General features: G+C 33.8%; 1 protein-coding gene across 1 annotated transcript in view; it reads left to right on the top strand.

Annotated features, from left to right (window-relative positions):
- Positions 1-1,132: 1,132 nt before the first annotated feature.
- The window catches only part of LOC117779675, a 130,166-nt gene continuing 120,880 nt past the window's right edge, over positions 1,133-10,418 (top strand). The window contains exons 1-2 of the mRNA XM_034615948.1: positions 1,133-1,519; positions 5,244-5,472. The gene's annotated coding sequence lies outside the window, so the exon portion shown is untranslated. The remainder of the gene's footprint in view (positions 1,520-5,243; positions 5,473-10,418) is intronic.

Below are 10,418 nucleotides of genomic sequence, written 5' to 3'. Positions count from 1 at the left end.
TTGTTTTGTTCCAAATTCCATTCAATTGTACATTATTAATGCAAAGAGGCTATAATACAATCGATTGATAATCCCAGCACAATATGTTCCATTTTCAAATACACACTTGTACACGCACACACATATGCACATAGGACACATAAACACATACACCATATTCACATAAAGAAACAGGCACATCAGGCTTACATTTGTTTTTGCTTTTATCATCGTCGCCTCCGCCTTTAGTTTGTTGAGACATTATCTTAAGTCGTTCTCTCTCACTCGCTTCCGCTCCCGCTCCTGCTCTCACTCCATCTCTCTCTTTCGGTCACTCTGCGTCTGTGTGCGTCGTGACTATTTCTTTTTAATATATACTGAACGAAATTAATTTACCCTCTTCAAAGGGCAACAACAAAAGCTGCCTACTTTTAGGCGGTCGCATGCTAGCGAGTAGTAAAATGTAAAAATTCCCGGGCTTCAATTTTGGGAATTTTTGCAAGTAGTTTGTCCAGCACGACTTTTGGACTCGAACAGCTGTTGCAGTAGACGTTTTTGGGAGCGGCAACATCTGTCACAGCATCTACTCCCCCACTAAGTTACTCCCCATTCCATTCCCTTCCCTTCAATCCATACATATTATCCAATTGGCATGCTGACAATGATAATGAAGCGCTCGTCTAGGCGCATTGTCGAGCTGCTAAGCAACAGGTAGGCCCACATTTAGCCTGGTCTGCACAGCGGCCTCACAAACTCACTATCATAGCCACACACACACATATATATATATATGTACATATATACATTTGTGTATACATATACATACGCGTACAGCATGCAGCTGTTTAAGACTCGTCGTTGTGGCTTGAAGACTTCGTGCCCATCGTTATTTTCGTCGTCTCTGCGACAAGTACAGGGAAATTTAATCATATGCGTACGCTCGCTCGCTCGCTCGCTCTCTCTCTCTCTCTCCCTCGCTCTCTCTCACTCCCTCACTCTCTCTCACGCTTTCTTGCTTGTGTGCTTTTTCCCTATTTGTTTGTTCTCTCGCGTTTAAGTTGTGCTTGAAAATTTCCCTACAGCGTATTCACTTCAGACCACTGCATGCTCGCATTGCTTTTCTCGCATGCGATAAATACCACGACACATAGTCGGTAAACTCGCAGCGATAACGACGAAGGTGCTGCTCCCGAGGTGACGCGGCCGTTCCCGTTGCCGTGCGATGGCAAAATGGGAAAAGCCAAACGCTCTACAATCGTCGACAGCGTCGTTGCACAGCTCTGCTGGCTGTGTTGGCTGTGTTGGCTGTGTTGACTGTGTCTCTGGCGCAAAGTGATTTCAGTTTCTAGTTCTCGTTCAGCTTTGTCGACGGCACGACGTGTTTGTTCTTGTCTGTGTGAGCGCGGAAGCCAAAGCAGCTGAAGCTGAAGTACAATTTGTTTTGCATTGCCTTTGTCTGCATCAACGACAGTCGGCGACAAAACAAAACAAAACAAAACAAAACATAACAAAAAAAATTTTAAAAAATCAAAATAAAAAAGTAACGCAACAAAAATAATATTAATTTGATAATTGTTTTATTTTTTGTATTTTTAAGTGTAAATATCCCAAAAATTTAATAAATAATTTGTGGTAGTGTCAGTATTAAAAAACCAACTAAAACTAATTAAATACCAGTTACAAAGTTTAGCAAGTAATTAAATGTATTATTCGAATACTTATTTAATTAATAACCAAATTATACGCAAATTAAAAATCCTTAAAAACACAACAACTAGTTTACAAAAATCAATTAAAACAAAAAATAACTATTATATTGACTTTAGTCGTATTTTTCGTATAAATATTTTTAATCGAGTATAACTCTCAAGTGCTCGAAAGCTTAAAAGGATTAAAAGGCCAAAAAGGATTAAAGAACAAAGCATTTTATAAATTTCAATACGTATTTGAGTGCTAAATTGTTATTATAATTAGATTTTATTAACCTAGTCTAGATAGGCTCTTCTGAATATTAAAAATTTTATAATTAATTCGTTGTTCGGCTAAAAACTTGTTATCAAAAATTGCTCGCACTGTAGTGATGGCTGAGGAATGTCTTTTTTAAATTCATTAAAATTAATGGCTATGATAATATTATTTATTTATTTATTTTTATGACCTTGAAGCGTGTGTAGGCTAATATTGAAATAAATATTATATATCAAACAGAATATATGTAGTACAAATATTTATTCAAAACGATAAACGATAACGATAAAAAGCCGGAATAAGATACCAATCCGTTATAAATAAATTTAACGTTAAAGGTTCCGAAAAACCAAAACCGATACTAAACGTATATTTGTTTCGGTTTGACTTAGTGTTTTGAAGCAGTATATGTATATGCACGCCACGTTATTCGATCAAACTATTCAACTTAATTTTGGGGCTCGCAATAAATATTAGAAGCGATCAATCAGAATTTTCAAATAGATGAATCTATTTAAGGAAACTTGCACATAGCTTGTCAACATTGAAATAAATCTCATTTTGTAGCTACTGTTTATTTGTATTCAATTTATAGCTCTCGGATTTTTTTTTTGCAATCGTTTTTGACAACAAATTTGCTAACAATTTTTATTTGCTATACATTTATTTTAAAGTTGACAGTTTTTATTTCATTTATTTTTATTATCATGGTATGCTTTCCAATTTATCTGCAATATTATTTCATAAATGATAACATTTCTTTGTAAAATTTATTTTTGAAGCAAGTTTTAGCCCGACACCAGAGAACATATTGAACGCCGATTTTCAAGAATGCATATCTATTTACACATGAGCAATGGCATCATAGTGAAGTGGCTGAAGCATTTTGCAAGATTTCCCCAAAAACTATGCAACAATTTGTTGTTCGTGTTTAATTGCTCCTTTTTAATTGTTATGTTTATTTCTTGGTTTAAGCATGATATATAAGATATCAAATATGGCTGTGTATTCTTTAAGATTGTGCCCTAAGATGCCTGTGGAGTGAGTATGTTAACTTGAGTATGACTTTCACTTTGCCCACGTGTTGTCTAAAAAAAGCAAACAGGGGTAGCCCAAAAACAAAAGTAAATAGCTCTGCATATTTAATTACATGTCAGTTCCACAACAACAACAAGAACCACAGCAAAAGAGAAGCATCAACAAAAAGTTTCTGTTGTTTTTGGGTGTCTTCATTTATGGGCTTGTTAAATAATTAAATATCATTATTTTTTTATTCAAAATCAAAAGCAACCTAAAACCTTAACCAAAAAAAACAAAAAAAATAAAAGTAATTAAAATGACAAGAGCAAAAAAAGTCCACTAACAGTCACGCCCATGCCAAACGCCCCAGGAAGAGCAACAAAAACAATTTTGAAGCACTTAATTCCATTGCGCTGTTTAACTTGCAGCTGCCGTCGCAATAATTATAAAAAATTGCTCATACGCCACGTTGCCTCTGCTTCCATGTGCAATTGCGGCTTCGTGGGATGTCATCTGTGAGTGTGTGTGTGTGTGTGTTGGTCGCGTAGAAAACGTTTAAAGCATCTGAGATTTGAGCTTTGCATTGCATTTTACTGGAAATATTACACATACGCCGCATGGGGCGTAAGTCAAGAACTGATATGTGTATAGATATTCTGGCACATACAAGTATTTATATTTTTCATAGAAATTGCTGACTACTGACTATCCAACACTTTAAATTTCATTCGTTCCATGAAATTGATGAAATATTTAAATTCAAAAAAAGTTAAAGAGCTTTAGAGCTTTAGATCTTCGGATGAATAGGGTTCATCAACACAAATAATTGCTTTGTACTCTATAAAATAAATGTATGAAAATAATAATAGACTTGAAATTATGAAGAACGTAATGAGTAGGCCAACATATTTACTTAAGTTTTTTCTTTGACGGAACAGAGTGTAAAATTGTTTCTTGAACAACTTATAAGCGTATTATGTGACCTTGTGAATATTTTTGGGATGAAACTGGACTTTAGCATATCACATGTGCAAAAACTTAAAAATCTATCTTAATTTCTCTTTTATTGTAAATCGATTTTTGGTATTTTGAATAAAAGTTGCGGGGCGGAATATATATACCTTATAGAGTCTGCCATGTCTTCTTCAACCAGCTATGCAAATTTTGTTTTATTTATTTTGCGAAACTTAATAGACCTATTTTAGGTCTTAAAGTACAGACTCGTAAAATTTCTAAGTATTTTCATTTGAAAATTTGCAATAGATTGCACAGAAATAGTTTGCAATAAATTTCGAATCATGATCAACGCTGTCTCCTAATATTATTTTTACACTTTATTATCTATGTCTTTTTTCTCATCAATTTTATTTTCATCAGGTGCTTCCATTTACAGAAAAGTCTGTCCACCTGATGACTTTCAAGTTGAGCTTGTGTAGTTTTAAAACTGTTTTGACTGTTATCATTTAGTCCGTCAATCAGTCAATATGCGTGTAGGCAAAAGTGTTAAAGCTTTACCTCGTGTTTGACATTACGAAGAATGTAGATTTAAAATTGATGACTGCACGGAGCGCTAACAAAAGGGCTTGAAAGTAGCTGCCATACTTGAGAATGCTGACATTGTTGGTGGTGTTGTTGTTGGGGTTTACACACAGTCGTTTCAAGTCTATAAAAATTTGTACTGCTTCCAGCTAAATGGAAAATTGCAGCTGCAACGTCGCAGCTCATGTAATCAATAAACATTACTTGCCGATTTTGACTGTGTTTGAATCTTTAGCTACACCCACATACGCATTCAAAAGCAACCATCAACACACACACTACCACACACACATACACACACACACACACACACACATTCATAGGAATATTTGACGTTGCATTTGCCGCCATTTCGTGGGGTAAACAAAAGGCAAGCCAAAAAGCCGAAAGCAAAAATGAAATTAAATGAGTGCAATTTGTGTAATTTGCCTGGTTCACAAGGTGGCCGCGAATGGCGAATTTTTGAAATTTATGTGTATAAATATTTGTACTCTTTGGGTTACTTTTGCGGGCTATATTGCGTGATTTAGATGCACAATTAAGAGTATTCGTAGAAGCAGACCCAACAGGCAAGGCAACGATTGGCACAAAGCGAATGGACATTTAAGCAGGCTAATGCTGTTCTTTTTATAAGTGCATTAAATAACTACAGAAAGAAATAATTTAAGCAAATCTCATTTAATTAAATAAACACCACAATACTCACACATGTTCTCATCTGTATCATGACAACTTAGCGACAGATAAGAGAGAGCAAAAAACCTTGACAGATATCTTCAATAGTGCAACAAATCAATAACAAAATAAAAGCAGATCGAATTAATACCAAAAAAAAAAAATCAAAACAAAAAAAACTACCTTCAACAATTCAGAGTAAGGCACAACATTTGATTGATTGGTGGCCTATACATCAGCAACAACAACAACAAAATTTACAACAAGAATTGAGCATTCGAGCAACTGTCGGTGAGTAAGAACTAAATAATTAATAAGTCGTATGTGTGCGTTTAAACAATTGTACAACAACAAACTAAATGAATACAGATACAAAAACACACCTAACCAAAAACCAACAGAATTTTCATATACATTGCTTGCCGCATCAAAAAAAAAAAAAAACACAACACTACACTTGAGAAAATGAAGCCATAAAAAATAAGCAAATGACTACAACATCTCTATTAATAATACAAGTGCATCAAATATTGTAACTTAAAAAATACAAGAAAAACAAAAGGCAATTAAATAAATTATGTGATTATATTTTTGTTTGTTTTATATTTTGTTATTGTCGCTGTTGTTGCTTACTGTGAATTATTGCAGCTTTTTGTGGAATACGAAAATACATACTGCAAGCCAAATTGTGGCTCGACGTGGAAAATTAGACAAGAATGAAAGATTTTTATCGGCAAGCCCATTCGAAGAAGTTTTGCAAATTAAAATCGAGCTTTCAGTTTTTAGCGAGAAACCTTTTGTATTTCATATAAAATGGATATCAACAATTTTGGGGCGAGGAAAGGTTTCCGTCACTGACTTTTACCTTGCATAGATTGGTTGACAGATTGGTTGCGATTTCTCAAAAAACAAAAGTTGTTCGTACTAAAACATGGTATTCGACCGATCGTTCCGGTGGCAGCTATATGATATTATAGATTTCAATTAAATTTGGTCAGAATGTATAAAAACATTATTTGCAAGATTGATTAAGCTACTTTTAGAAACAAAAAAGTTTTACGTAATAAAGTTTAAGTAACAACAAAGTTGATCTGCGTTCGGTATTCGGGAACCTACAAAAATGTTCTAAAATCAAGATTTTGGACTCAAAACTAAGAGTTTTGGTCAAAAAATTCGTCGAGAACATAAAGTAAGTTAAAAAATAGTTCTAAAATCAAGATTTTGGTCTCTAAATTAAGAATTTTGGTCTATGAAAATGCGTCAAGAACATAAAATTCTTACAATAAAAAAACACATCTTAGTTTTGATAACATTTTACATAAGACCAAGTTCTTATTTTATGAATAAATGTTCTTAAAATTAAAATCAAAAAATTAAAAATGATATTTTAAATCCATAGTTTATTTTTTTAATTTTGACTTTTATACATTTTATCCTGTTTTGGGCATTTTATAAATGCTATTTTAATTTCTTACGAGTGGGATTCGAACCGGCGCCTACTGCTACACAACTGAAACGGTTTCTCTAACCAGAGCGCCACGGGGCCACCTTTTGTTTTATATGAAATAGTAGATATTTATACTTTCCTAATATTAAGAACTTTGATTTTTTAGATTATTCAGGCCTGTTCCGGTTTTCACTTCCAATTTTATCGGGTTTCAAAACATGTAATTTTTCACTGTGCATTTAGGGTAAGCATTTTAACCCGATTATTCCCAGCGTTAAAAAGCAATAGGCATTTACTAAAACTTCATTTTAAGACAACATATTAACATTAGATTAACTTTAATATGATATTCTAAGAGTAATTTGTTGTTTCTTACCGATAATAAGTTGATTGAAACAATCTCTTGACGTTAGCTTATCGAAACATGCGCTTTAAGTTGCTCACTATATTATGCAGTATTCGGCAATACGTCGCAAGTAAATTTAAATCGTTTAACTATCATTAGAAAGATAAAGTGCTCTTTGTAATTAAAAATAAAGAATTTGGAAAAAAAAAACACTTTTTTTTCGGTAAATTTACGCTTTTTATTTTCGTGTTACCATATGGTATAGCATAAAATATGATTGTTCATATTGCAGCTTAATGATATAGTAAGCCGATTTAAACAAAATTTGTTCAGGATGTATAAAACCAACTTAAATATATCAAGGAGGAGCCCCCTGTTGGATAAAGCTGTATTTATTAGACTTTTTTGCAAATTTTCGTCTTTTGTAGTATTAAAAAAACCTGTACCCTATTAGTACTAGCGTTTTCATATGGTAACCGCTAAAAAAATGGTCCTGTCGTTTATCCTGAAAAGGACGAACAAAAAGAATGTCTTTTTCGGATTCAGCAACCTCAAATATATCAGTCCTGAAAGTTTTATGAAGAAACTCGTAAAAAAGTTGCTCAGGACGATTCGGGTTAAAATTATATTTGATCACTTTATTGGACTTAAATTCACCAACTAAAAGTGAATTCAACACGCAAAATGTTTCCAGATTGATAAGATTTTAAGATTTTAACTTCCGACAAACCTTGCCAAAACGAAAACCGAAGCAGGCCTGAATATTCTTATTATGTATTGGTTATATGGTTTTAAAATGGTCCTTTTTTAAGAACAAATTATTTAAGATAAATGTTCTCGATTTTAGAAGAAGCTCTTTTTTTCAGTGTACTCATTTTAAATTCTATAACATTGAAAGTTTATGAGATCGACACTATTATTTTCTTTTGATAAATCTAAATAAAATGTATATACTCAGTTAACAGATAACATAATAACTTCCAAACCCGTTAGCTGCTAGATATATGTCATAAACCAAAACGGACTACCGTACTAAGTGAAAAAATTATTTTTCATTTTAGAATAAGAAAACCACAACAATCAATCTAATTAATTTACTACAACTTCAACATCCAATAATACACTTTTTTTTAATATTATTTATTTATTTTAGGTTAAATAAAATATTAGACTTCAATTTAAATTTCAACAAAGCAGAGTATTTGTCATTAACCGAATCAAATTGATAAGATTTCGTGGACACTTTATTAATGGGTATTGTTAAAGTGACAGTTCTTAATGTTGTACAACCTTAAATAAAATAGAAAAAAAATTCATTATTCACATGTGTACTTAGTAGTTGGATTAAGTAATTTAAACTCATAGTTAATTAGCAACTTACTATATTCGCTTATGCATAAGATAACAATTGGCGCCAGTCAACCCAAAACTGTTTAACAATTTGCTATTTGCTATTGTTTTCTTTTAAATTATGTATACAGATGATGATGACAATTTCAATTTTGAAATGCGCTTCAGGCGCGAGCTTCTCGTGCTGATTGGCAAGTTATATGAATGTATGCTTGCAATGGCAGCTAATGGGAAAACCACACAGGAAACGATTCAGAGAGAAACACAGAGAGGAAGAGAGTTAGGTATAGCAGCAAACAACAAGAACAAGTGGAGAGCGACAGGCGGCAACAAATTTAATTTCGTAAGTGATTTTTGGCAAGACAGGTGAAGCGTCTATAAATATAGGCGATGTCGGCATAAATTTGTCTGCCTGGGCGGCTACTTGGCTGGGGTAGAGGCGCGCTACGGATCCGAGCCTGTTTTCAATATAAAATGCCAAACAAAAAAATAAAAGTAAAATCAAAGCAAATTCGTGCAATGCTGTAAAAAATTAAAACATTCGCATCAAATGAATTGAGCGACATAACTATAAATACAGAGATAGAGAGAAGCTCGGTAAAAAGTACACAAAATTGTTGTGTGCGCAATATTAACAATCAAGTCCCAACTATACGTAAAACATCGAATGGGCTGGCTCAATAAACAATCCAACTACATAACAGTTAAAGTATAGCCAAATAAAATAAGAATATCAACGAATGTGGCTTAAAAATTAACTGCATATGGGGCGTATGCTTAACTTAAGAAACGAAATACACTGGTTAGATACGTTAGAATTAAAATAAGAAAAATGTAAAGATACTCGGGCTTTAGATAATTAGATTAACTGTCGAAAAATGCATTTAAAATTTTTAAATATCTCATTGTCAGCAGAGGGGCGAGTTCATTGTGTCAAGATTTATTTTAATTGTGTGCGCTTTGCCTGCTCACTAAATCCTGACAACCGTTAAGCCCTGTTCTATCCTGGTCTTCCAGTCATTGACACAGACGGCGAGACCACATCAGACCGCATTCCAGACAGCGACTCTGAAATATGAGCCCCATTTTGTGGGGCTTTCAGCCACCAAATCGCAAGAACACGCAAAAATGTGAACCCAAAACCATAGCCAGACCAAGGATCAGGACCACGCACTGGCACTGGCACTGGCACACACTCAGACTCTGACTTTAGACCCAAAGATTTGGCCACGCGTGGACCACTTGGCTTTGACCGCACGCATTTTTTATTATTCTCTTCCCCTTGTTGTTGTTGTTTCTTTTTTTATACCCTGCATATTTTTTAAATTAGACAAGTGGGTACTATGGATTTGTGCAAATATATATAACGGACATAGAATGATAAGTGTGTACTTATATTCTTCATCGGTATCAGCTGCCAAGTCCATTAAGACCTACCATATTCGTATGTCCGTCGATCTCAGCAATTACAAGAGCTAAAGCCCCCAAATTCGATATGTAATTTTATTTTAATTTTGGATAAATACCGGAGCAATTCCTAAGCCGACGTTTTTATTTTTATAAAATAGCGCAAGTCCAGAAAACATCATCAGGAATTTATTCAAAAAGCCATTTCAGATAGTATTGGACCAAAACAAAAAGAAAAAGACTCTATGACCAATGCATTCTACTTGTTTTTTCAGAAGTGCAAATAATTTTTGTAGTTGATATCTATTTGCAGAGTATTTCAAAGTCGTGTTTTAGAGTATTATTACATGTTTTTTTTTTTAAGTTGCTTTTACTCGAAGCACGAGAAGTAGTCGGAAAAAAATTGGACACAAAAATTGATTTTCGTGCCTTTATCATGTTGCTTTTCCTTTTGTTGCTGTTGTTGTTGTAGTATCTCACACAATATTCCTTTTCGACATTTTTTTTTTATATTTCATTTTGTTGTTGTTGCTATTGCTTTGTTGAACAACCGTCCCTCCCTTTGCTTTCTCTCTGCTCTATCCAGTTCCTTTTTTTTTTGCTGTCGCTGGCAACACAGCAAATATAAGGGCTTAGAGGCTTTCAGGCATCCCCATCTGTGTCTCCCCCGTCGCTTGCCCCGTCGTT

Source organism: Drosophila innubila, chromosome X (genome assembly GCF_004354385.1).
Source record: "Drosophila innubila isolate TH190305 chromosome X, UK_Dinn_1.0, whole genome shotgun sequence".
NCBI classification, from domain to species: Eukaryota; Metazoa; Arthropoda; class Insecta; order Diptera; family Drosophilidae; genus Drosophila; species Drosophila innubila.
Note: the sequence above shows the minus strand (reverse complement) of the source record. Positions and strands in the feature narration are given on the sequence as shown.